Source organism: Malaya genurostris, chromosome 3 (genome assembly GCF_030247185.1).
Source record: "Malaya genurostris strain Urasoe2022 chromosome 3, Malgen_1.1, whole genome shotgun sequence".
NCBI lineage: Eukaryota > Metazoa > Arthropoda > Insecta > Diptera > Culicidae > Malaya > Malaya genurostris.
In genome coordinates, this window is record NC_080572.1 from 278,209,435 (window position 1) to 278,237,433 (window position 27,999).

Consider the following 27,999-nt stretch of genomic DNA (forward strand, 5'->3'; position numbering starts at 1 on the left):
TTTTACGTTTTAACGGCTGCTGCCAACAGGTCTCTACCTGTAGTTCAACCGTTGTCGTATTTAACGCGTGTAAACCAACCAGCGTTATTAAACTGTACGCTTCTATACACAACCTTCTCGGTTGAACGGCTATTACTGAATGAACCAGATCTTTTGTCAGAGTTCGTAGATCTTACCAGGTTTTCAAAATTAATGCTTATGAAATAAGTTTTCTGAAAGGTTTTTAATCACCTAATAAATCAACAAAAATTACTCTAAAACGTCTTAAAAAAATCTCGAATATCTAAAAAATGATCAAAACGTACCATAGTCGATATTTTTTAATTTTTGAAGACATCTGGTAATAGAAATGTTTATTCCTAAAGTTTTTCGTTTCTTCATTCGAATTTTCAAAGTTATGTTTCGATTTTTTCATATAGAAACGCTAGGCAATCACTGTGAAAACCGACTTTTTGATGGATTTTATTTTCTCAGAGATGACTACATTTCCATAGCTTGCCATTGAATTTTCTCTTTTTTCAACTTCTGGTTCCGGAATTACAAGGTAATATGCGCAAATTTATGAGAAAATGCGTTCTCGATTTTCTAGAAAATTTCAACCGATTTTTGCAAACTAAGATGCAAATGGAAGATCTTAAAATTCTTTAAAAAGTATTTTTGCACAAGTGATGGCAGAACGAAGTGCAAATTTTTATAGAACTTACTAGTAAATTCACTTATTAAGCAGACCTTGTTAGTTAGTGGATATATAACCCTACTTTGGTACTACTATTCCCCAGTTTCCGCTTCCGAAAGCATCGGTAATAGTGAAGAAAAGCTCCAAAAACTCACTCCGATTTCTTAGCAACAGTCAAGCCGATTCACATTTAAGCCCTCAATGTCTTGGGCTCCATAGTCTCCATGTGCAAAATGACTCTTGATGTGGCCGGGTTGCCAAGAAAGTTTTGATATTTTCGGTTACAAGTTTACATAAAATCCAAGAAAGTTACCGCTTGTTTGGCAGCCTTTTTGAGCTGATTTTATAACTGTCTCATATTTCGTTACGTTACCAGGGAACTAAAATGGGGCCGCCATAGAAATCGACTTACCTTCACAAAAATAACTTTCACTTCATTTTTATCGCTACAACACATATCTTTTTATGCACTAATCGCATCTAAATTAAATTATCTCGACTTTTTCAGGATAGATTTTGGATCCATCCTTTTGAAGGCGAGATATTCAATGAACGAGTGGAAAGTTGCCGTTTTCAGTTATGCAATTCTTCCTTCAGAAAAAAGACTTTCCCGACCGCTAAAGTCAATGAATTATTCTGAAATTTTCACAGAATAATCTAAACTAATTTTCTAAGTGATTGTCAGTTGGGTTTATTGATCTTCGTCACCGTTTCAGAGAAAATCAACTTTGAAGCGTAATAATAGCCCTCTAAAACGCCCTTAAACACACTGGCTTCAGCCCTTAAATACACTGTGCAATTTGATCCTGATCCGACTTCCGGTTCCAAAGTTATACGGCGATGAGTGTCAAAACAATCAAATCGTCATTCAAAATAACGTTGCAAAACTAGTACGCGACGGTACGTGTGGCTTTGCTCTGTTCGCAGCGTGCTTTGTTCAATTTCGTACAGCGTGTAGAGTTGCCAAATTTAAATTTATATTTTTCTGATGAAAAAAAATGTAAATTTATAATTCTTTTATTCAATTTGTATCTACTTGTTAGTGTTATTACAAGATCATGATAACGATGCTTTTCTATAAAAGTTCACTTATTACCTTTCTCGTATAGAAAGTTTATGCAATCTCTTGAAAAATTGACTAGTGAAAATTGGCCCAGAGGGCTAAGGCAGTATATCGAGCTGAGCAATCTATATGTCTGTGCGTGTATGTGTGTCAAATAAAGTTACTCATAAAAAAAATCTCATAGTCCCATAGGTTGCTATTGAATTTAACACCGTCATTTAGAGAAAGAATAATATTCTTCTACATTTAATTAGAACTGATTCAATTTTGTAGACTATATTAGTTACTTACTAAACGAACCGACTTCGGCTATACTGGTTCCAAGTTCCCAGTTGCAGAAGTACCGAAAATAGTGGTCAAAAATTTTAAAACGAGACTCACTCAATTTTTCAGAAATGATTTGAACGATTTCCACAAACAGGCTCAAATAAAAATCCTATAGTCTCACAGGCTGCTGTTTAATTTCATCCAGATCCGACTTACGGTTCCAGAACTATAGGGTAAATTGTGTTTAATCATTTAGTGCGACGATGTAAAATAAAGAAATATTCTTATTAACTTGACATAACTGTTTGACAATTGAAAAAGTTATGGTAGATTATACCAAAATTTTTTTTTTTTGATTTTATTCAAGTTTGAAAACAAAATCTTGACAGAATCTTCTAGTGATGTTTTTGAAAATATAAGTATTATGAAAAAGGCATTATTACACCACTAGGTGGATTAAAACAGGTTTTTAATGTGGAACACATTTTTGTTTTCCATATAGGGGTGCAAACTGGAAACTCAAGGAAGTAAACGTACAGAAAAGTGGTCAGAATGAAATTATTATCAATAGCGACCAGGGTCTTATTTTGTCTGCTAAACATCTAAACACTATGCTGGTTTAATGGCTTTCCCTAACGCAGACGATGGTTTTGAAGGAGTAAGCGACATATCAATTGGGAAGCATCGCTCTGGTTGGTCATTCAAAGCAAAAGCAAAACTGCGAAAGCGCTCGAATCTATAAATATAAGCGAAATTATGGCTAATGTTTCAGTCTCACACGAAACATGCCAGGAGAAGGTTACTAGCAGGCACCATACGTCATGAGAAGCGATACGACACGATTGAATGCTCTGATAGGCATGCTTTGATCAAATGTAATTTTTATTCGCTTTTTGACTTCGATAAGCTTGGGAATTGGTAGAATTAAAAATAACTCTTGAATTTTCAAGATTAGTTAAGATCAGTTAATCAGTTTTTATTGAGGGAAAACGTTTTGCTAGGAAAATATTTTTATAGTTTTTATCTAAATCTTAGACTGATAAATTCTTAGTGCGAACTCGAATCGCTGCATTGCGCATTCCGAAAGCGAAACTTAAGGTCTGAGGACAGAGTTGAGTTTTAAATCTTGTTGAGTTTTAAATCGTGTTGAGTTTTAAATCGACCACGTGGCTCGCTCAATTACTTTTGCGCATCGTATTTCTCTTGTACTCTCTCGTATATGAGCAAACTGTACCGGGTTACCAGCATTAGACATTACATGGATTCCAATGAACAATGAAAAAATGTTCAACTTTCACAAAGATTGAATGTCCGTGTGTTTGGCAGCCTTGTCCAGTCAATTTTATTTCTCTCTCCTTTTTCAGAATGCTATCAGGAAACCAAAGCGAAAAAAATGGTGGATGCATTGAAACTGACTTTGTTTCACAGAAAAATACAAGACTTTATTTTTATCGCGATAACATATGTATATGTTTTTATGTACTAATCGCATCTAAACTAAATTATCTATACTTTGTCACGGTAGATTTTTATGATACAAGCCTTCAAAGCCGAGGTATTCGATGAACAAGTAGAGATATGCATTTCCGAGCGTTCCAATTTTCAGCAGTTCTTCAGTCAGAAAAAAATACAACACGACCGCTAAACTCAATGAATCATTCTGAAAATTTCTCTCAACTAAATTTCGAAGACATTGTCAGGTGGGTTTTTTTATATTCTGCACCGTTTCCAAGAAAATTCAATTTGAAACGGTAAAATAGCAAAAAACCTACTGTCCTCAGCCCTTAACGCTATAAAATATTTGCACACAAGCAAAACTTGAATACAAATTTGGTACAAAGTGATTAAATACTCAAATCCCGTGCACTATGAATAAATATAATTGCATACATTTCGGCTGCTGATATAATTTCGTCGTATACAAAACAAATGCAAGTTATGACCAACAATGTATTTTCATGGTTCGCGTGTCTAGCGTTTTTAGAACTTTTTCAGAAAAACTGAAGTTGTTAGTTGAGTATTATAACGACTGATTGAACTTTTATATCGAAAATTTCATAGAAAAACGCAAAGGTGGTAAAAATCACGTAAAGAACCGCAAAGCAAAGCAAAGTCTTGGCATTACATTCCTTCTGTGAAATTTGACCATTTGTTTCTACATACTTCGCAGCCAATTCATAGCGTACATAATCATTGCATGGCTAGTACTCTGATCCTACTGATACTAAGATTCCTTCCAGGTCGGGGCTCGAACATACGACAACGGGCTTGTAAGACCAGCGCCCCTGAACCACCAACTCGGGAACATAACACCACTATCGAAACGCTTTCCAAACAATGAATTTTTTAATTTAAAATTTTATTTTTTAAATTCTTCACAGAATTGAAAAATTTTTTGTTTGCGATTGTACTCTTTTAAAATTATCTCGTGACTGGATCATGAGTTGGAACAAAATTAGTCTGTATAATTGCACTGCACTCTTCTTGTTTATTTGGCTCATTTGAAATGCAACAATTTGATCAGAAAGAAGAATGAAGAAGACCAGAAGGGTAGCAAACAAATTAAAAAACACGAAGAAATAAGTGAAACGACTTCCGAAAATGTGCTTCGGTTAGTGCTTGAAAGCATCAAACAAAGCACTATCTCCAATGTCACACAGTTCGGTAGTGACTACTTAGGCTACGTAAACATTTAACCCCTCTCGGAGATCATATCCGTGTATGCTCGGCACAAACACATTAATATTGAATAGTTGAATAATTAGTGCGTTATGAGTGGACTGATCGGTAACCGTGCCAAGATGTGAGACCTCATCCGGAGTTGACTTCCTAGAGAGAGAGAGAGTGAGAAAAAAGGCCGTCAACATACATTCAATAATTTTCGTCCTGAAAATTGAATGCACCGGTAATTAAAAAATAACTACATCCGGTACACCAAGTAATTAAACTTCCATCCAAACGTAATCCCGGAAAATGATATAATCTATAATGTACGTTCGGCTTACTCGAAGGCTAACTGAAGCCGTCTGTCGTACTTTTCTTTCCACGGAGCAGTGCTGTATGTGCCCTCAAGCGTTTTTAAATCATAACCGGTGGGTACTTCCTTCCCTGTTACCAGTGAGTGGAGTAAACGCATACCGAACCTGACATTGCACCAGCGTAGGTTTCGCATAATAATAAAACGACATGCGATAGTACCTAGATACGGCCGAACACCAACTCTGTTCAGTTGGGTCGCAGCAACTCATCGGGTCTCGACTATCGATTTTATGTATTTTTTTTCTGTATTACTATTTCGTATTCTACTCATTTATCAAAATTTCGCTTCGCTCGTGTTCGACGTCGCCATCGCTCGTTTCGGTGGCCCCTTTTCTTTCTATTTACTGTACCGACAGCCACGCCGCCTATGTAAACAAACACTACCAGGTACTACTCAAAAACACTTTGTGTCCTACGATTCACTGTGCGCATGGAAACGGCCCAGATCCATGTATGGTTTATTAATTACCTGCCTACGCAGCACCACGTAACCGCAACAATCAAATTGGCTCTCCGAACTGTTATTCCTCAACTGAACCTAAGTGTTTTGGTTGAGTTGCATGATTCGACTGCAGCTTGGAGCCAAGCCGGTTGGTTGTTAGAACACAGATCATTTAAAGATGACGGGTAAAGTATCGAACCGGTAAATCGATCTGTACAATCACCTTTCTCCAATAAAATAAGAGTTACGAGATGGGAAAGCAGTTGAGCGAAATAAAAATAGCACCACCATGGTATATTAAAATAATTTTCTAAACCTCAACGTAAGAATAAATACAGAATCGTCGAACAACTCTCTTGCCGCCTTGTGTGCATATTACAATACTTATTATTTGGAACAAGCGAGGCATAAAAATAGCACCAACGATGCATTCATCGAATTATGAGATTATTTTCCACAACTCGAAAAGACATAACAGTAATCCCCTCTCGTGTAGAAAAAACTTACTAATTCGAAAATTTGTACCGTAAATTGAAATGTCAAAAATCGGTTCAGAAAGATATCTAAAAAGAGGTGTGAACATTTCTTTAAGGGACGGGCAGGGTCTAACGCTTTTAAGAAATCATTTATTCTCTTCTTTATATTTCCTTCTAGTAAAACATTTCAAGAATATTCTGAGAAATTTTCAAACCTATTGGAACGAAACTCTGGAAGTTATGGGCCTCATTCTGCGAAGAAGCAAGAGCTCGGCGCCGGCCATCTGACACCGATATGTAAGCACCAGCCATTTGAAAGTACACCGATTACGTTGAGACCCTCGTGTCCCGGGCCCCAAACACTGCGATGTTTTGTTACTCATCGTGACTCTCAAATTGTTAAAATTACCTCCACTTAATGTCACAAAACACTAAGGAGTGTATCGAAAATAAGCTATCCGCAAATTTTTCATTCAAATTATGATACAAAACGATACTTTATTCGAACTAAAAATTGACCCTTCATTGTACGAGGATAAACTTGAGCATAATGAACACCGGATGAAATTTAAGTTATTCCTTCACGAATTTTCGAACTTTAGATCAAACGCTCTTCATGAAGTTCCGGACAAGCTTTTTGGACGCTTGAGTCCAATTTTTTTGAAACTCCTGCATGTTCCCAATTGCCTTACCAGTCTTCTTGAAGACCCTCTTCACGATTGCCCAGTAACGTTCAATCGGGTCGAAGCTGAGGGCAATTTGGTGGATTGATATTTTTCTCAACGAAATTTATACCCTTTTCCGCAAGCCAACTGAGAGTGGTTTTGGCATAGTGAGCCGACGCTAAATCCGGCCAAAACAGTGGAGGTGTACTATGCTTCTTATATAAAGGCAGCAATCTCTTCTGGAGACAGATCGATAGATTTCTGCGTTTATAGTTCCGGTAGTGTAAAAAATGGTTGACTTCAAACAACAGGAACATATTGCTTGCCATAACAATACCTTTCGACCGATTTTCTCCACTTGAATCGACCTGTCCGCATCGCTCACATCCTACCCAACGACAACAGTAAAGTATTGTGGACCTGGAAGGGTTTTTGAGGCCTCCTTTACATAAGTCTCATCGTCCATCAAAACGCATGCATCCGGACACCGCAAAAGACGCGAATACAATTTCCGGACCCTTGTTGCTGCTCTCTTCTTCTGTCCTACACTTTGTTTCGAGATTTTCTGCTTCTTGTAGGTCTTCAGGTGATCATTCCGACACTCGTTCCTGCTTTTTTGGTCAAATCACGTATTGATATTGATTTGTTCTTCATGATTAGATTTAACACTTTCTGGTCCAGTTTCGGATTGGAATAACCGGGTGTTCTGCCTCATCCTGGTAGCTCATCCAAAGAATAGTGTTCCCTATACTTATTAATGATGGTTTTAACACTGGCATGATAAATTCCAAACCGCTTCGCCAATTTTCGTATAGTAATACCCTTCTCACTTAGCCATGTGTCCAGAACCTTAATTTTCATTTCCATTTCAATACGCGACATTTTGAAAACGCAGAATTTCAACCGCACAAACAATTAAACAAATGAAAGCTGACAGCCAAACGCACAGCATGCTATGATCTGAGCATAAAAACCAACACAAATACATGCGTACAACACAAATGTATGTGGATAGCTTATTTTCGATACACTGCTTATCTGCTGTATTTTAGGTAAACCTACAAGTTATTGTGAGAGAATCGATCCAAAAATATTTCATTTTGTGCAATAAAAAAGGAAAATCATAAAACAATTGCATTACTGATTGTTTATTGACGTTGCAATCAGCTGATTTCAAAGCTTCGATTCAGATCTCATCAAGATGGCGTCGTGACAGGGTGCCGCTCGGCGCACAGGCCCTAGATTTCTACTTTGATTGACTAAAAAAACTTGACAAAACTTTCTTGATATGTTTTATTATAACAAAATACAATGATTTTTTGAAATTGTTAAGCCCTACACGCCACCCAGAAAAAAAAATTCACACACTTACTACATGTAAAATACTAGATCCCAAAGTTCTCCTTTTTGTTATTTGTTACTTTGGGGAGGGTTTACAGCTTAAAAATGGCGGATTTTGATGTGAAAAATCGCAGTGTTATTCGGATGGTTCTTTTTATGATGCAAAACATTCAAATTTATTTTTGGAACGATAGATAAAAAAAATCACAATGTTATTATAGTGTTATTTTTCATCCGTTAAACCAACTTCGGCTATACCGATTCGCAGTTTCCGGTTCCGGAAATAGTGGTTAAAAATTTCAAAAATCAGAACTCACTTGATTTTTTAGAGATGGCTGCAACGATTTGCACAAGCTTAAGTTAAAACGAAAGCAATTGTAGCCCCATAAGCTGCTTTTAAATTTCATTCGGATCCGACTCACGGTTCCGGAACAAGAGAGTTAAAGTTTAAAAAAAACAGGAAAATTCTACATTTTTTACAAATTGAAAAGGTTATGTTAGTTTATACCCAAATAAACTTTCTGGTTTTTATTCAAGTTTCAAATATATCGTCTAATGATATTTATGAAAGTATAAGTAATATGAGGAAGGCATCATCACACCACTAGATGGATCAAAACAAGTTTTTTTTTATAGTTTTAGGCAACAACATTCGTTACATCAACCCTGATTTGCTTTTGTCACTATTTCGACAAAACAATTTGTTGTGGTAAACCTAAATTTGATCACTTTCATATTTTTTCCCTGCGTATATAAATGCCGAATTATTAATTAACTTTGAGAAGTTTTAGTTTTGAAATTTAGGATGGAAATGATAAGTACGAAGAGAATTTCAATAAAGGTTATTAAAACCATATTTTGATAATATTCAATTGAAAAAGGATACTTTAACATTGTAATTTCTTAGGTACTATTTATTTAATTCGATTGATTGAAAGTGCTAGAGATTAGGTTTCTCAGTACACAACGATTTTGAACATTAGCAAGTTCAAAGAATTTTCTTTTAAAATGAACCCGAACATACCCTCGATTTCAGTGTTAAAGTAGGCAACCTCTTGTATAAAACGCGGATTATCCGCAAGCCACTTGCTTTTAAAATACTATAGAATAAATCAAATTATTCGCGCATGTGAAAGGATTGAGTTGAGATGTGTGAACAATGTTGAAAGAGCGGGGTGGTGAATACTTGCAGATGTCACTGCGATCGTCGCAGCTATTTTGCGGGCAGCCATCACATCACGACACTATTTTTGGTGTTTCATTTACTTCACGCTACATTTTTGTGTAAAATCACAAGTTTATTTTTGTTTTATTCCGCGTTCCTTTCAACTTCAACTTTGGAAACATAAAGAAGTCACAAGGCGCTAAATTAGGTGAATACGGTGGGTGGTCCAACACACAATGCCAGATGGATTCTGGCTATCAAATGTTCTAAAACTTCGATTTGAAAAGAGTAAGTGAACGTTTGGCGTCCTGGGTTGGCGGTTCAATGCATAGGGCACTGGTCTTACAGTTGTCGTATGTTCGAGCCCCGACCTGGAAGGATTCGTAGTGTCAGTAGAATCGTAGCACTAGCCATGCAATGGTTCTGTACATTCTGAATCGGCTGCGAAGTCTGTTGAAACAGTTGGCACGAACTCTTTGTGGATGCTGCCTTTGTTATCGGAACAAGTGATAAGCATAGTTTTGATTCTTGAAGGAGATTTTCGCGTTCATTTTTTTGGCTTGAAATTGGTCTTCCTTCACGTTTGGCATCCTCTAGCTAAACTTGGCCCTCCAAGAAACGTTTTTGTCACAGAAAAACATTTGCCCAAGACAAACACTGATCGCCGTACACATGTTGCATCAATCGGAATGTTTCTGATGGACTTTTACCAAGTTTTGCGTCGAATTTAATGACCGCTCTTTGTTCCGCGTTGGAATTTCAACGTCAGATGAAAACAGAGCTGCCACCTTTTTTTTTTTTTCAAAAATCTGTATTTTGCGGAAAAATCTGTCTGTACAATTGAACAATCCAATCAGCGTGATCACCACGAGATAGCGTTATGGTGATTGTTTTGACATATCCCATGTATTTAGAAAAAAACTTCGATTTACTTGAGTTTGAACGAATGCAGATGACAAAACCTTATAAATATGGGTAAAAAATGATTAGTCACGTGATGTCATCAAACATATGATTTCAAATTGTCCTATAAACTTGAAAATCTCGGATGAAATCTGAAATTTTCAGTTCACAAACAGATAAATGATAAAACATGAGAAAATAGACGAATAAAACAACTTTTGATCAAAATTTATCAATTAATCTCAAAATCCAACTATGAAAACAAAGAATTTTCCAGATATGAAAACAGTACCCAACCTCACTTCTTCGAATTTGATATTTCATCATACGATTTCTTTTGATATCAATCAAATATTCCGCGGAAATTTACTGAAACACTAATGATTGATTTTTTTTACCAAATTTTCACATCTTTTTGTATGTTAGTATTCGATTCATAAGAAAAAAAACCGTCATTTACAATACACAATACATTACAATTACTGTCACTCTCAGCTTCGCTTGCAAACTATGAGAACGAAATTCATGTCCAGTCAATGACATAAGCGGGAGAGTAGTTTCAAAATTGTGTTTTTTCTTCCATTTGCCCTTTCAGTCATTTGCAATTTTCAGTGAAAATCCCATAGTATACAGTGTCGATATTCTACCGAAGCTGTGAGAATCGAAAATGACAGAAAAAGGTTTCACAATGACTTTTACCTGTTGGCGCTCGAATTCGTAGTAGTTTTGGTTTCCAAAGAGGTTCTGGGATGTAATTACTTCGATTTGTCATATTTTAGTCACTCTTTCTAACCAAGCGTAACAGATTTTCAATACATCGTTGAAAGAATGAGAATTAAAATTCTGCTGATGCTCCCTGAAAACGTTAGTTTGGTTTCGCCTTGTCATAGAGGAAAGAGTGACGTTGGCAAATATACTCTCTCTTTTTTAATGAGAAACAAAAATGCTTCGTCTTTCTTCGTTTGTTCTGGTGTCGATCATTTACGAATGAGACAGTAAACTATTGAAAATGAGGCTGTTGAATTGGATTCTTTCATTGAGAATGCGAGACAATTTTAAGCTCTGATTATCACCATTGCTTAGTTCAAAGCTCGCCGCTTGAGCAGCGCCGCGATCGCAGAAAAGTTGACTGGATTCTTCAATATCTATCTTGAAGAATCAAACATCGATTTACTCAAGGTTTAGCGTCATTCGAACCTGTAAAACATCACGTTTAATTGGTTTTTGTATTAAACCAATTGAAATATTCAGAATATAGAGTTTAAGTTGGCTTTGTCGGTCTTCACCGTAAAGACTGTCCCAGAAAGTATGGACTCAACCAAAAACCGCTGCCATTTCGCAATGGTTCAGAATCTGTCAATTTTTATGGTTGCGTCCTGTTGTTTACACTCTTCTCTAACCTCGTGTGCAGTTGTTTATTCGTTTTCATTAGTTTGTTTCGAAATGCATGGACTTTCAGCAGAACAATGCCGATAAATTGTGTATAAATGGTGCACAGAACGCAGACTGTCACTGAGAAAGATAGCAAAAATGGAAGGAGTATGTGAAAAAGCCGTGCGAAATGCAATCAGGAAGTTCGGTGAGGATAACACCTTTGAGGATAAACCGAAAACGGGTCGAAAAAAGGTTCCTGCTAACCAGGCGCGTACCCAGAAAAAAATTTCGGGGGGTGTTTCAGAACATGTTGATCAATTTCCATACAAATGGAACTTTTTATATAATTATTTGAAATTTTTTTATTGTGGAGTCGTTTGTTGAAAATTATTCATTTTATTTTTTACTTATTTGAAAAAAAGAGTTTACATAATATCATACTTTTTTGAGTTTCGGAGGGGGTTTGAACCCCTAAAACACCCCCCTGTATACGCGCCTGCTGCTAACCCTCAGTTGGATAAACGTATACTGAAAGCGTTTGAGCAAAAGAAGGAGGTTTCAGTTCGGGATGTGGCCAAAAAAGTGGGCATTTCGAAGTCAAATGTTCTTCGTGCTAAAGAACGTTTGAATCTTCGAACCTATAAGAAGCAGAAACAACCAAAACGTAGTCCGAAACAAGAAGCATCGATCAGGCCGAGAGTTCGAAATCTGTACAATACGATTCTTGCTGGAAATTTGAACTGCATAATCATGGACGACGAAAGCTTCGTAAAACTCGATTACAAATCCTTGTCGGGACCACAATATTATACGGTGCGAGAAGGGCAAATGTTAAACCAGTCCGAGACATCGATTGAAGTCGAAAAATTTGGTAAGAAAGCTATGGTCCGGCAAGCAATTTGTAGCTGCGGTAAGATTTCAAAACCCTTCATCACCACTGCTTCAATGAACAGCGAAATATACATCAAGGAATGTTTACAAAAACGACTTCTACCCATGATTCGAAGCCACAAGGATCCTGTTGTCTTCTGGCCAGATCTTGCTTCTTGCCACTACTCGAAATCAACAGTAGAATGGTATACTACCAAAAATGTCACTTTCGTCCCAAAAGACATGAATCCACCAAATTGCCACAACTTCGACCAATTGAGGAATTTTGGGCATTAACGAAGGCACATCTTAGGAAACATGTCTCGGCAGCCGAAACCATTCAACAGTTTGAAAAAGATTGGAAAAACTTGTCGCCAAGAAGTCTGTACGGAATTTAATGAGAAACGTTCGCAAGAAGGTGCGCCAGCCAGTCTACAATTGCAAATGTTGAGAATCATATTCTGTTGTTGTAGTCCAATATTATCAGTATATCGAATAAAATTTGAATATCTAACACTTGTGATTTATTTACAGCGAAATCAAAGTGCGTCCGTACTTTCTGGGACAGTCTTTAAGTGCGGTCGATCCTTCCGCTGGTTCGTCTGATGCTTTTCGAATGTTGAAATCAGACGATTTTCCGCACCTCGAAGCAAATCCAAACTTCGATATAGCTACTGACCTACCATAAGTGAGACGGTAAAACTGTAGATGCATTGAAAACATGTTTGCATAATCCTTCCAATTGCACGGAATGCCCACAATAAAGCAGTAACATCGGGAAAATGATTAGAGAAAGCCTACCATACCCACTATTATCAGAGATGTGATGTCATCATGGGGAGCTTTCAATTATTATTACGGAATTATTTATTTAGGATAGACCCCTGACAAAGCATTGAGCATGATAGTATGGATTAGATCCTCCAATATTTTATCATTTATAAAGCCTGGTTTTAATGGCTGCTAAAACACCAAATAACAATGACTACAGGCTGTAGCAAATCGCCTGCCTGTCAATCCACATTCGTTGTAGGAAATTTCGTCGTTGCAATTGTTTTCAACCATCGCGCCATCATCGTGGATTGCGTGGTGGATCGCGTGGCGGGACGGAATCGATATAAATCGAACACACGTAAATTTACGTAATTTTGTTGCACTTGTTTGTTTTGACTTTGCCGTTCGTACCAATGTGAGGGTGGTGGTAGTGATGGTGATGGTGGTGTTGATGATGGCGACGAAGATGGCGGCAGGGAGCCGAAGTAAAAACTTCTCAAGTACGCCCAAGCTTCGCGGTCACAAAATGGCTGAAGGAGAGAACAGAATCTTCTAGATTCTAACAGAAGTGGAAATTCTTGTTTATAATTAAACCGCTGTCTGCAATGATTTTAATTATGTAGTAGTAGAACACGTTCGATTTAACAAACAAACAAAAAAAAAATACACTGGACTCTGCCCAGCAGAAGTAGCAGCCGCATTGGAAAGGTCAGAGCACTTGAGAGCATGCAAGCGCGCCGTTGTAGTGCACTCACAGCTGCTCCAAGGATTTCCAGTATTTCGCAAACGATTAAAGTTGCTGTACGAAGTGTACTCGATCGGAATGCTGGCCTATCTGAGTTATGGTGCGGGATCTACCTCATATGACCCGTGAACAACACGCAGCCCGCCACTCTGATGCAATTAATGGAATTTCTCCAAAGGCCGATTACAATGACTATAAACTGGGACTGCGTAATTTATTCAGTGCATGATGCTGTTGGCATTGGCCAGACTGGCTGCTGTGCTGAATGCGAATGACCTTCTCGTGGAGATCATGTGTTTCGAGGCGCGTCAATCTCTCGTCTTATGTAGTGCATTCGGAAGTGCCCTCGGGTTGTCCTCTGGACGGGCTGGGCTAGTTTTGTTGGCATTCGGTTGTTGTTCGAGTTGTTATTATGTTAATAAATTTTCCCAGGGTCTCATCATGGATCATCACGTAAGAAAAAAATAGTCAATTTTATTGTAAAACTTGGGTTACTTTGATAGCTTCAAATGACGTTAGAAACTACCAGTCAAACACCCTCTAGGATGTACGATCCAAGTATTCGAAAATAATTTATGTACAAACGTTATCATTTTGACATATGGAAAATATTTGTTATTTGACCCAGCAAAGTTATGTTAGATCGATTTCAAAATCATCGTCTAACATAGTAGAACAGCACAGATCGAAACAGCCTTAATGATACAGCCACGTTCCATGTTCACTTATGTCGTTTTCGTTTTTAAATTGCACTACACCGGTGTAGCGAAAGCTGCACCTAAACCGTTCGTTTTTACCAATTGCACTACACCAGTGCTACACTTTTTCTGCACCGATACCACTGGTGTAGCACTCATCAAAAGTTTGGTGTAGCTCTGTGCAATGGAATCGTTAATTGTAGTCAATGGTTACTGTTTATGTTTTCGTCATTTTTGTTCGTTTATTCATGCCTCAGTGTAGCACTGCACCGGTGTAGTGCAAATTAAAAACGAAAACGCCATTAGTTATTTGGAGATTTGTGTCTTGCTGTGGCTTCTCATCATTTTTCTGATGGGAAGGGAAGGATAAAAGGAACATGGAAGGGAAATGTAAAGTGGGTGAGGTGGGAAAATAGCACAAAACAAAGATACAAATTGTTCAGCTTTCCCGAAAGGATGCCGAAATGCACAGTTAATAAAACCTCCAACCCTCGAGAGGATTTAGAGATTTTACAAAAGCGACATCATTCTGCATTCTCGGAAGAATGCAGAATGATCCGCAGTATGTATGAGCAAAAGTAAATTCGGCACCTCATAAGGGATGCCAAACATTCTGCTAAAACCTATTAAGGTCAATACAGAAAAGATTCATCCAATCCAGGAAGAACGATGAACCCTTCTGACTATAGCTTCTTACCGCATTGGGTGCGAAACAATAGAATATCCTTGAATTTTAGCTCCGCATACACAGACTCAACTATGTATGGAGAACCAAAAATCCGGATACGTAGTTGCGTATCACGTATCACCGATCCCCTAGAATTTATTGTTCATATCGATCAGAAATATTTGTACGATTTGTAGAAATACACTGTTATGCGAATTATAGTTAAAACCAAGGATGAGTTTTATCGTATCAAAGAACGCTCTCTACCAACTCTTCGCACGATGCAATCGGTGCCATCAAAGAGAGATGGATATCATCTCAGCAACAAAAAATTTACATGGTTCATTTAATATAGAATGGACACATGTGCGAGAGCGAATTTCTCTTGACCCGTCTGAGTATCACGGGTTAGTACGCGGCTGCGTGGATTCTCTCTGAAGCAACAAATGGCCGTTTATTCTCGTTTTGCGATCCGATTCTATATGGGCTGTGGATAGTATCCAGCGATAGAATCATTTTACTATTGCGGCTTGTTCTAACTATGTGCATACAACCTTTGTATAAGTTGTGTCTATGAAAAAATCTATGACTGCTCTACACCAGGGTTTTTAAATATTGTAACCTAGTATGAGAATCATCATGTCTAATCATCGATTCGATTTTCTGTAATAATTGTCTCTCTAGGTAAATTCCACACAGCGCCGATCAATGCCAGACTGTATATATTTTGTTAAGGGCCGTGAAATACTCAGAGTATGAAGTGGAGCGAAGAAATGTAGAAAATTTTTCTCACGGTTCTTGCATTGAGAGACAGCGAGTTCTTGTAGCATCTTCTACCAGATTGAAAATGTTGTATACAATGTATAGAAATATCGAGCCGCTCTCTGCCAAATTATCGGCAATCACCAACACTGGTTAAAACTTAGATATTGCAATATAAGGTTATTTTCTTCCTTTGAATTCCAAAAGTCATTTTTACTAGAAACTTCAACGTATCCGTTAATCCTGAATCCTTTCTTTGGATTGCGTAGTTCGTCGTCTCTACTGTGGAATCTACTTCGAACTACTGATTGAACATATTGACTGGAGAGCATTTATATTTTTAGCCCGAATCACTTGAATTTTGTAAAATGTTCATTAATAGCAACGTTAGAATTAGTATCGCAAACTCATTTGGTAGATTTTTCCAACGTTTTATTAGATTTGGATGCATACATTTTTCTTTATAAGCACGTGTTCGTCAAATCCCGCAAAGTCTCCTTCCGTGTCAATATTTTTGGTAATCATGTCACTCATTATTCCACCATTCAAAGATAAAACAAAATCGATTTGATTTTGAAAAGAGATATTTGAAAGACTCCAGAATTTTGGGTTTATTGGTTAACGATTGTCTATGCAAAAAATACTCCCACCATCCATCCCACGGCATGCTATATCATACGATCAAATGTTAACAACAAATTTTTATTTATTGTTTCACATATATTGTTGGGATTGCAGAAATAACAAATTTGAATCTCTGGCTATGGTTTGTCAAAAGATGGAAGCATTACCTAAGGTTTCTAAAGTAAAATTCTCTCAAAAATGTGGACTCTCTGGACTCCCTAGAAATGGGTGGCATGTTTCTTTTCGCTCGGGTGCTCAATCAATCAGATCAATCGAAGATTTTTACTTACAATTTCATCTTCCGAAGCAAGCTTCAGTTCTTTTGCCATTACTTCGACCAAGATGAGATGGATGCATATGAAAATATTTCAAATTGGAATTACCGCGAACGTACTATGCTGAACGAGAGATTTCAGAATATTTCTCTCGGATGTTGGTGGCATTGAAACCTACAAAGTCACTGTTTGAGCTGTCTTCCGTGAAAGTGTTTCCACCATGCAATTTAATTGCATCGAAAGCTGACATGATATCACAAACCTAATTATATCAATTGACTAAAAGTTTCACATCAATGGAAATTCAAATTTGAAATTTGGTCAAATGCGGGAGAAGCATGGCATGCTAAGACGGGACCGGTATACGAATATTTTTTCGTTCATTAACAAAAGTACTCGCATGTGGGTCCTATCTTTGCGTAACATATTTTTTGTAAACGAATGACAAAACATGCAATATTTCATTTCAGATGAAATATTTATAACGTAATCCATGTATGTATGTGATTCAGTAGTATCACGAATCGATCATCATAGTAGCGAAAAAAGCGAATTATTTTCGAAATATGTATTGACCTTTTTGTCAACTTGTCGATTTTCAATATGGGACTGATATGCAGCTATGGGCAGCAGAGATGGCATTTCACCAGAGAGATACACGCTAGAGTCAGATTTTTGCCACACCGAGGATGAAAAAAACGAAGCACCGCACAAAGAGGAAAGCGCACTTCTTCTCAGTGTCGAATAGACAGCATTTGAGTGTGTGCTTGTGGTTAAAGCAGCTGGCGCGAGTGAAACATATTCTCTTCGCATGAATCGCTCACACGCGCTCTCGTCTAAATACACCCAAGTGACCACTGGCGCGTGATGGTGAGCGAACACTTCTGTGAACTTCAATTAATAGAGAGTAGATCTGGCCTTGCTATGGAAAATTTGCAAGGAAAACCGAAAATTTTACGATAAATTGTTTTATTTTGCTGATTTTGCGTGCGTCTACGAAAACCATACAGCAGAGTGCTCACCGGCGTGTACACCTCTGTGAAAGTATCTGCATCCACCTCAGAGAATTTATTAGCTAATGCTCTAGCACTTTGGTTCGATTCAGTGGAAGAGGTAAAAGGAAATAAACAAACGCACTCATGATGCGTGTACACTTTACACAACAGTGGTGTATAAATGTGAAAGAGAAGAGCTCTCGTTGAAGTTGTCAGTGCGAGGGGAGAAATTTTGCTTGCTCTTCGTCACACAGAGGAGATAGACATCTCTGATGGGCAGTACATCCCCGAAGTAAAGTTTATATTTAAGGGCTGAGGACAGTACCGTAAAGTGGTAAGTTTTTTGCTATTTTCCCGTTTCAAATTAAATTTTCTTGGAAACGGTGCAGAATGTAGACAATGTCTTCGAAATTTAGTTTAGAATATTCTGTGAAATTTTCAGAATGATTCATTGAGTTTAGCGGTCGTGTTGTATTTTTTTCTGACTGAAGAACTGCTGAAAATTGGAACGCTCGGAAATGCATACCTCTACTTGTTCATCGAATATCTCGGCTTTGAAGGCTTGTATCATAAATCTACCGTGACAAAGTCTAGATAATTTAGTTTAGATGCGATTAGTACCATAAAAACATATATGTTATCGCGATAAAAATAAAGTCTTGTAATTTTCTGTGAAACAAAGTCAGTTTCAATGCATCCGCCATTTTTTTTCGCTTTGGTTTCCTGATAGCATTCTGAAAAAGGAGAGAGAAATAAAATTGGCTCGACAAGGCTGCCAAACATACAGACATTCTATCTTTGTGAAAGTTGAATATTTTTTAATTGTTCATTGGAATCCATGTAATGTCCAACCCATACGATAGATTAATGTGATAAAACTTCTCATCAAAATAATAAAATAAATACTGGCAACCCGGTACAGTTTGCTCATATACGAAAGAGTACAAGAGCAATACGATGCACAAAGGGAATTGAGTGAGCCACGTGGTCGATTTAAAACTCAACACGCGACCCTCTGTCCTCAGACCTTAATCATAAATTTGAAGAAAAAGGTCTGCTGTACATTGCCATATCGGACAGAGGGATTTCAAAGCAATGACTCAAGTCGAGCGGTCTGAACATCTTGAGAAAAATTTTCTGACCGTTCTTGAAGGAGCATCAATTTTTTTTAATTAAACAACTGTAACCATGAAATATCGGAGCTGCAAGTCGAATAAAAAAAAGCTATTGTATGAAACCATAAAATTATTCCTTTGAATGTAAACGACGTGTGACAATCGATAAGGCATGTAAAAGTGAGTTCCACTTTAGAATTTTTGTTTATCATTTACGTCATTATTACTTCCAGAACCGGTACTCTGGGATCAGCAAAACCCAAAACAATTCGGATTGGAATAGTTTTGAGCCCAGTTTTGAAGATTTTTTGGTTTCGTCATCTTCTACGACGGTTTGAAATTTTAGAAACTCATCACCCTGTAATTCCAAAATCGAAAGTCGGAATCGAATAAAATTCACCAATTTGGTTATAAGTCTTTTAATTTGCATGTATTGTTTATGAAATTCGTTTTGGCCTACTTTGAGAGATTTTTTGCGGAACTGGAATTCGTAAATCAGTGTAGCCGAAGTCAGTTAAATTCACGTGAGGGATTGTAAACCATTTCAATAGATTCGAAATTTTGACAAAATCAGTGTAGCCATCGTTGAGAAATCGTAGTGCGCTATAAATAAAATTGAAAATTGATGAAATCTTTATTGGAATGTTGACCGCGGTTCCGCTTTAGATGGCCCATGTGCAATGTCCAATTTTGGCACACTCTCTCAAACATATCGGCCGGTTTTCACGAATAATGTCACCGGCCCATAACCCACACCAAACAGTGACTTTTTTTGGGATGCAGCTCTTCTGCTTCTAGCTGGTCTTCACTCCAGATGCGGCAATTTTGCTTGTTGACGTATGCATTCAACCAGGAATTAGTTTCGTCGATGAATACAATTCTTTTATATAAAAAGTGGATAACCGAGCATGAATTTTGATAGTAAAATTCGATAATTTGCAAGCGTCGTTCGTTCGTAAGTCGATTCATGAATAAATTATACACCAAACGGAACAAGTTTCACAATGACTCAAGACTCGATTCACGCGTGATCTGTCAAAGAACAGTGTTGCCAAAAAGATACCAGCATAAAAATCACCCGTTACATATGTCGTTATCGAACGATTTTGTTTCCAAAAGTGAACCGCACTGAAATCGACAAAGAATGATGTACACAGTCTAGATGGTGCTTAAAAAAGATTGCATACAACAGTATTAAGAATCGTCTTCACTTTGCTCCCAAGCATCGCTTTATCATACAGCGCTCAAAGCTCATACTACTGGAATAGAGCGGAAAGTCGCTTACGACGGATTTTATCTAATTTAATCTAATGAAATCTTAGTCTGAAAACACGTTTGGTTTACAAGATCAATTGTGACAGATATTGTCAAAAAACGGAAAATTTTGACATAAAACTTCGTTCAACGCGAAAAGTAAACTTCCGACATTCAAAAATATTCTATAGCGTTCAGGGCGACGAGAAGACCTTTCAATTGCGACTAGTTTGATCATAATCTATCCAGTCATCTCTGAAATCTCGAGCTTTTTGTTAACATCACATACACGGACTTTTGCTTAGTTCGTAGAGCTGAATCGATTGGTATATGGTGCGGGGAAATTTTTTCTAAAGTTTGAGCGTATTCTATACCGTTTTTTATGTTTATAAAACAAGTAAAACAAATAAAACGTTAAAATTTGAGAGCAATACACAAAGAAAATAAATGTATAAACCAACAGCAAGTGTTCTAGTAAAACTTTTTTTGTTCCAATTACCGAGGTTTATTCGCCTCTTCGGGCTAGAATTTTCTGACCCCATGTGCGGGGTTGGGAATCGAACCCAGGTGGTGAGCTACGTGAAAGGCATCGACTAACCCATTACGCTATTCCCGGTCCCAATTCAAATGAAACTGTTAAGTATTGAACTTCTACATATAGTTAGCATGTATTGAAAGATTGACAGTTTTGCGTATGATATAAAGGGTGATTTTTTAAGAGCTTGAGAACTTTTTTAAACAATAAAACGCATAAAATTTGCAAAATCTCATCGGTTCTTTATTTTAAACGTTAGATTGGTACATGACATTTACTTTTTGAAGATAATTTCATTTAAATGTTGACCGCGGCTGCGTCTTAGGTGGTCCATTCGGAAAATCCGCTTTTTTATCGACAAATTTTGTTCAGCGATGAGGCTCATTTCTGGTTGAATGGCTACGTAAATAAGCAAAATTGCCGCATTTGGAGTGAAGAGCAACCAGAAGCCGTTCAAGAACTGCCCATGCATCCCGAAAAATGCACTGTTTGGTGTGGTTTGTACGCTGGTGGAATCATTGGACCGTATTTTTTCAAAGATGCTGTTGGACGCAACGTTACAGTGAATGGCGATCGCTATCGTTCGATGCTAACAAACTTTTTGTTGCCAAAAATGGAAGAACTGAACTTGGTTGACATGTGGTTTCAACAAGATGGCGCTACATGCCACACAGCTCGCGATTCTATGGCCATTTTGAGGGAAAACTTCGGAGAACAATTCATCTCAAGAAATGGACCGGTAAGTTGGCCACCAAGATCATGCGATTTGACGCCTTTAGACTATTTTTTGTGGGGCCACGTCAAGTCTAAAGTCTACAGAAATAAGCCAGTAACTATTCCAGCTTTGGAAGACAACATTTCCGAAGAAATTCGGGCTATTCCGGCCGAAATGCTCGAAAAAGTTGCCCAAAATTGGACTTTCCGAATGGACCACCTAAGACGCAGCCGCGGTCAACATTTAAATGAAATTATCTTCAAAAAGTAAATGTCATGTACCAATCTAACGTTTAAAATAAAGAACCGATGAGATTTTGCAAATTTTATGCGTTTTATTGTTTAAAAAAGTTCTCAAGCTCTTAAAAAATCACCCTTTATCATACGCTGGGAAATAATGGGTTAAATCCTTGGGATTCCGATTTAATTTTTGGGTGTGAAAAATTACAGCGGCGGAAATATGTTCGGTATGAGTTGAATGAGATGGACAGAATACCAATCGAGCTGTAGCTTTGGTAGGCAAGTTCAATATCAGTGTCCGGAAGGCCCTTTCTGTTAAACAGTCAGTGTTCTTTGTGGAAAAAAAACCATCAACGACACACCGTGCATAATAAATGAAAATTAGAACAAGTATCATATCGATAGAGCGGAGACTTCAACGCTAGAGCAAGTGAGAAACGTTCCCGATTGCGCTAGTGAGCAAATGACAATAACTGTACGCAATGTTTTATTTTCTCGAAAATAAAATTTTTTTTTTTTTCATAATTTCTCATATATACAAATAAATTGAAAAATGACTCCTAAAATGTCGTCTGAGATAGCATTCTAGCTGTTTTTATAGTGACAAGATAATTTTGATATGTGGCATTGAAACATGAAATTTTATTTATCGATATATTTTGTAAAGTAGTGGTAACACATGATATGGCATGACAGCAAAAATTGGCCTGAAGCTATTTGCCTGCCGTAGCAAGCGCCAATACAACAAAAAGACATTTATCGAAATTTGATCACTGTTATGTTTACCTAATTACCAAATGAATAATTGACTGAAAAAATCAAGTTAAAAAATTGTCTCAATCATTGACCAAGGTTCTGTCGCACTAAACCCGCAATAGTTGCATTAAATAAACACACCGTTTTTTTTTTTGGCGAAGAACCACCCCATCGGCAACGCAGACGTTAGCCGATCCGAGTGGCACAGCAGGTAAAACATAATAAATATGCGATAATACTTAAGCACTAAACGAAAGGGAAAGCATTCGGAATGTTTTTCAAGACTTACGATAGCAGAAAAATGCATCAAAGCTGACGTCGTCTTCGCACTGCCGCTGAGTGGGCCAGTCGTTTGCCGTTACTGCACACTCTTTAGTCTATTTTCCTTGCTGACTGAAAACAAAAACCTTGCGTCGTCAAACTCTGGTTGCTCGTCAGCCTGCTTCGATGTCGTCCGTTGTCTATCAAATCATGGAAATCGTACGGTTGCACTGCTACACAAAATTCACTTTCTATACGATCACTACCTAGATATGTATGTGTGTATGTATGGTTATGGAGAAAATATGTTATTATCAGGAAGGCGAAGTACCTGATTGACAGGTCACGGATTATCTGTTCACTCTTCTTCTGCTGCTGGGGCTAAGATGAAATGCACTTCTCGAAATGGCACGATTTCTCACATGAGTCAACTTTTTTTTTCTATATTCCTCAAAATGAAAACTAATATCTTTCACTACATCAGTCAAGCATTTGCGAACCGTTATGAATGATGTTTGCTTAAGTAAACAACATTTCCTACACAATAATCAACTGAAACGACAGTTTGACGTATGTGGAACGGTTACAATAAACTACAACCGACACTGATCTGACAGCAAATTATTGATAATCTTTTTCAACTTTTACAATAGCAATGGCTACACAATGCATTTGGCAAACCGAGTCACATATTGCACACTTTGGCTGAATGTTTGCCTCAGAAACTAGACATTCGGTTCGACAACCAAAATCATCGAAGGCATCTCCGTATCGTCACCGGCTTTTGGGCTCTCGGCTCGTGTGTGCAATAATCAGCTCTAATAATCTTCGTTTTGGTTGGAACCGATTGATTGGCCAACCTTTTACTGTGCGGATTTTGATTGCCTGTTTGAAAATGATTATGAATAAAGCGTTTGCTTGACCGCGCGCGCTTCGACGTTTCGAACCGCATTCAAAACCGACTACGCGCAAAACAACACGTGCTCACTCACTAGCAGTTTGCTGGGAACTAACGCGATCGCACCCGAACTCGAGCCGTTTTCTTCTACGGCTCTTTTCGCTGTTCGGAGTGGCAACCACCAACACTACTGCCGCCACCCACTGCAGCACCGACAGCACTTGCTGGGGGTACGGCGACAACCTCTAGGGACAACTTTTACGATTGATAAACTATCAGTGTTTTTGCTACGATCGGGAAGCCAATTCGAATGATAGTTCTGTTTTTGTTTCTATCTCGATTTTCTTCTTTTGATTGGTTTTGTTTGCTGTTTACTCGCTAGCGAATATTGAACAAATCCAAGAATTTACATGATTTATGCAAGATTGCTGGGCTTGGTATAAGACCCGTGTGTTGACATAAGATTTTTATTAGTTCGCTCATCTTGTGTTAGAATATTTCTTTGTATATTATTTATGCTGTTTCGTGAATTTCCATCAGTGCTTTGTTTAGGTCAAGGAAATAAAATCTAATCGTATTCAAATGTTTTTTGTTTTTCATAAAGATTTCCTCTCTGTATATTGTTATGTATTTATTCAAAAAGGATTAGGGTAATTTGCTTTAAGTTGTTATTTTCTTATTCTCAAAGATAACTTGCGAAACTTTCTCTTAAGTCGAAAATATAATTATTCCAAAACATTGTTAAATAAGCTACATCTAACATCATCGGTTGTAGGATAAATGTTTTGTATTCTCAACTTGATACATCCAAGCTTAAGGGGAGGGTAGGATCTAACGGATTAAAAACACATTAGTTTTTTTAATAGCTATAATTGTAAACTGGGGAATAAAACTTCATTATTACGTTTGGAATATATTTGTTTAAGAATAAAATTCAAATCTGAACAAGTGACAATTTGCAACAGAAAGTCCTTCATTTATTCAAATTCATGAAACAAAGTGGCTTTTTTTCTAAAGCAGCGTTTACATTTTTAATGGATACATGTCAATATATTCATTTTTCTGAATACTTCATGAATTTTAATGGTCCTCCACCACGCGCGATAATTTGGAAAATCCTTTTGGGCATCCCACGCTTCCGAAACTGTCAATTTAAGCTCAACAATGCCGTTGTACTACTTTTTGTTGGCGTAGATCCGTCGAACAATGATTCCCCAGATGTTTTCCACTGGATTTAGATCCGGACTACGGGCTGGCCACCACATGAGCTCAATTTTCTTGTCGTTAAAACAGAACTTTGTAGCGGAGAACTGGTGTGAACGCTGGCATTATCTTGTTGAAACACGATTTTTTTGCGACGGTACTTAGCTTTAGCTGTAATTAAGCAGCTGTTAAGAAACTCAATATAATCTGGTTCCTTCCGTAGATCTCGCCAATAGCCGTTATAATCATCAGGACCATTTAGATTGAATTTCTTTATATCGGAAAAGATCACTTAGAGTTGAAAAACGAACATTAAAATAATTAAAAATTGAACAAAATATTTTTTTGTGCCATGTTCAGTCTGGTGAATTCTATTCGTTTATGATTATGCACAGAAGTCAGAATCTGTGCCTTGTTCATTTTTGCCCGAATAATTTTGGGATTGGTCAGCAAAGCCTTCCGAACAGTTTCGCTACAGACCAGAAAATTGAGAGAGCTTCGCTTATCCCTTGGTTAAAGATTCTATAGTGTTTGATGGACAGAAAAGATGTTTGGATAGAAGGTATCGGTCGGGTGACGGTCAGGATGTAGACCATGTTCGATGTACGTTCTACTATGTCTGTCTGGCGTTTTAGAGTGACTAAAACAAGATTCAGAGTGGCGAAATGGTAGCGCGTATGCACGAAATGCATAAGAACGCAGGTTCGCAGGTTTTTCTTTCATTTGGCTTCTCCAATATATGTTTCCGCTCAGTCATTGCAAAAACTAAAGATTCTATTTTTTCGGCTTTCGTTTGGTCATAGCATATTTTTCTGGATCTTTCAAATAATTTCGCACGACTTTATCCGATCGGCTGAGTCTACGTCCAATTTCTCGAATTGAAACTCTTTCCTGCTTATAAGCTGCAAACATTCCCTTCTCTTTCTCACTCAAAACACTTCCTCTCGGCATTCTTAAGCAATTTTTGTGAGATTTTATTTATCAAATTTAACCAAACAAAGCAATATTCGATACGCGGTTATAGAAAATGGACACTCAAATTATTGAAAACACGTGCGTTTGACAAATGTTATGGAAAGCTGCGCTTTTTTAAAAAAAAAGTTTCCACTTTTAATTAATTTGTCCTCGTTCATGTTATGGTTTCGACATGTGAACTAGCAACATTCTCCAGAAGAAAAAAAATAACATAAACAATATATCAAAAATATAATAACGCTATACTTGATCGCTAATAGTGTATCGAAAATAAGCTATCCACATACATTTGTGTTGTAAGCATGTATTTGTGATGGTTTTTATGCTCAGATCACAGCATGCTGTGCGTTTGGCTGTCAGTTTTGGTTTGTTTACTTGTTTGTGCGGTTGAAATTCTGTGTTTTCAAAATATCGCGTATTAAAAAGGAAGTGAAAATTAAGGTTCTGAACACATGGCTAAGTGAGAAGGGTATTACTATGCAAAAATTGGCGAAGCGGTTTGGATTTCATCATGCCAGTGTTAAAATCAGTGTTGGTGATTGCCGAAAATTTAACAGAAGCTGCTCGATTTTTATCTATATTGTATAACAGATCGGCTGAAAAGTTCGTATCGTTTCTATGAGAGGGCGCCACTAGAATTAAATCCATACCATTTTCAGTTAGTACCAACCTTCAAAAGATACGTGTATAAATTTGACAGCTGTCTGATTATAAGTTTGTGAGATATTGCATTTTGAGTGAAGCTACTTTTGTTATCGTGAAAAAAATGGAAAAAAAGGAATTTCGTGTGTTGATGAAACACTACTTTTTGATGAAAAAAAGTGCCGCCGATACCAAAAAATGGCTTGATGAGTGTTATCCAGACTCTGCACCGGGCGAAGCAACAATTCGTAAGTGGTTTGCAAAATTTCGTACTGGTCATATGAGCACCGAAGACGATGAACGCAGTGGACGTCCAAAAGAGGCTGTTACCGATGAAAACGTGAAAAAAATCCACAAAATGATTTTCAATGACCGTAAAGTGAAGTTGATCGAGATAGCTGACACCCTAAAGATATCAAAGGGACGTGTTGGACATATTATTCACGAATATTTGGATATGAGAAAGCTTTGTGCAAAATGGGTGCCGCGTGAGTTTACAATCGATCCAAAACAACAACGAAAAACCATGCTGAAATTGAACGAATTGGGCTTCGAATTGCTCCCTCATCCACCGTATTCTCCAGATTTGGCCCCCAGAGACTTTTTCCTGTTCTCAGACCTCAAGAGCATGCTCGCTGGTAAAAAATTTAGAAGCAATGAAGAGGTAATCGCTGAAACTGAGGCCTATTTTGAGGCAAAGGACAAATCGTACTACAAAAATGGTATCGAAATATTGGAAGATCGCTATAATCGCTGTATCGCTTCTGATGGCAATTATGTTGAATAATAAAAACGAATTTTTGCAAAAAAATGTGTGTTTCTATTAAACGATACGAACTTTTCAGCCGAACTGTTACAACATTTTCAATCCGGTAGAAGATGCTACAAGAACTCGAGTCTCTCAATGCATGAACCGTGAGAGAATTTTGCTACATTTCTTCGCACCACTTCATACTCTGAGTATTTCCCGCCCTTAAAAAAATTTTCAGTCTGATAATGATCGTTGCTGTGTGGAATTTACCAAGAGAGAATCGCAAGTTGACAATTATCGCAGAAAATCGAATCGATGATTCGACTTGATGATTCTCATACTAGGTTGCAATATTTCAGAACCCTTGTGTGGAGCATTCACATACATTTTCATAGACACAACTTATACAAAGGTTATATGCACATAGTTAGAATAAGGAATAATAGTAAAATGATTCTATCGCAATTGTCAACTGCCTTTATAGAATCGGATCGCGAAACGAGAATAAGCGACCTTTGTTGCTTCAGAGAGGATCCCCACAGCAGCGTGCTAACCTTTGATTCTCAGAAATGTCATCCAGAGAAATTCGCTCTCGCACTGGTGTCTATTCTGTGTTAAATACCGGTTTTTTGTTGCTGCGATGATATCCGGTTCCCTTTGATGGCACTAATTGAATCGTGTGAAGCGAGCGTTCTTCGATACGATAAAAGCCATCCTTGGTTAAAACCATCACTAATAAGTTTGGGGAATGCTATTCTTTGGATGAGTTACCAGGAAGAGGTAGAAAACCCAGGTTTTCCAACCCAAAACTGGACCAGAAAGTGGTATCTCTAA

At 37.5% G+C, this 27,999-nt stretch overlaps 1 protein-coding gene across 4 annotated transcripts in view; it reads right to left on the reverse strand.

The window, feature by feature from the left end:
* LOC131435454 (pancreatic triacylglycerol lipase-like) overlaps positions 1–23,695 on the reverse strand; it is a 58,876-nt gene extending 35,181 nt beyond the window's left edge. Inside the window, exons 1-2 of one of the 4 annotated variants that reach the window (XM_058603355.1) lie at positions 23,557–23,695; positions 22,725–22,962 (exon numbers count right to left, since the gene is read on the reverse strand). The gene's annotated coding sequence lies outside the window, so the exon portion shown is untranslated. Of the gene's footprint in view, positions 1–22,724 lie in introns of all 4 variants that reach the window. The other 3 variants (XM_058603354.1, XM_058603353.1, XM_058603357.1) reach the window with 3 other exon arrangements.
* Between the last annotated feature and the right edge of the window lie 4,304 nt (positions 23,696–27,999).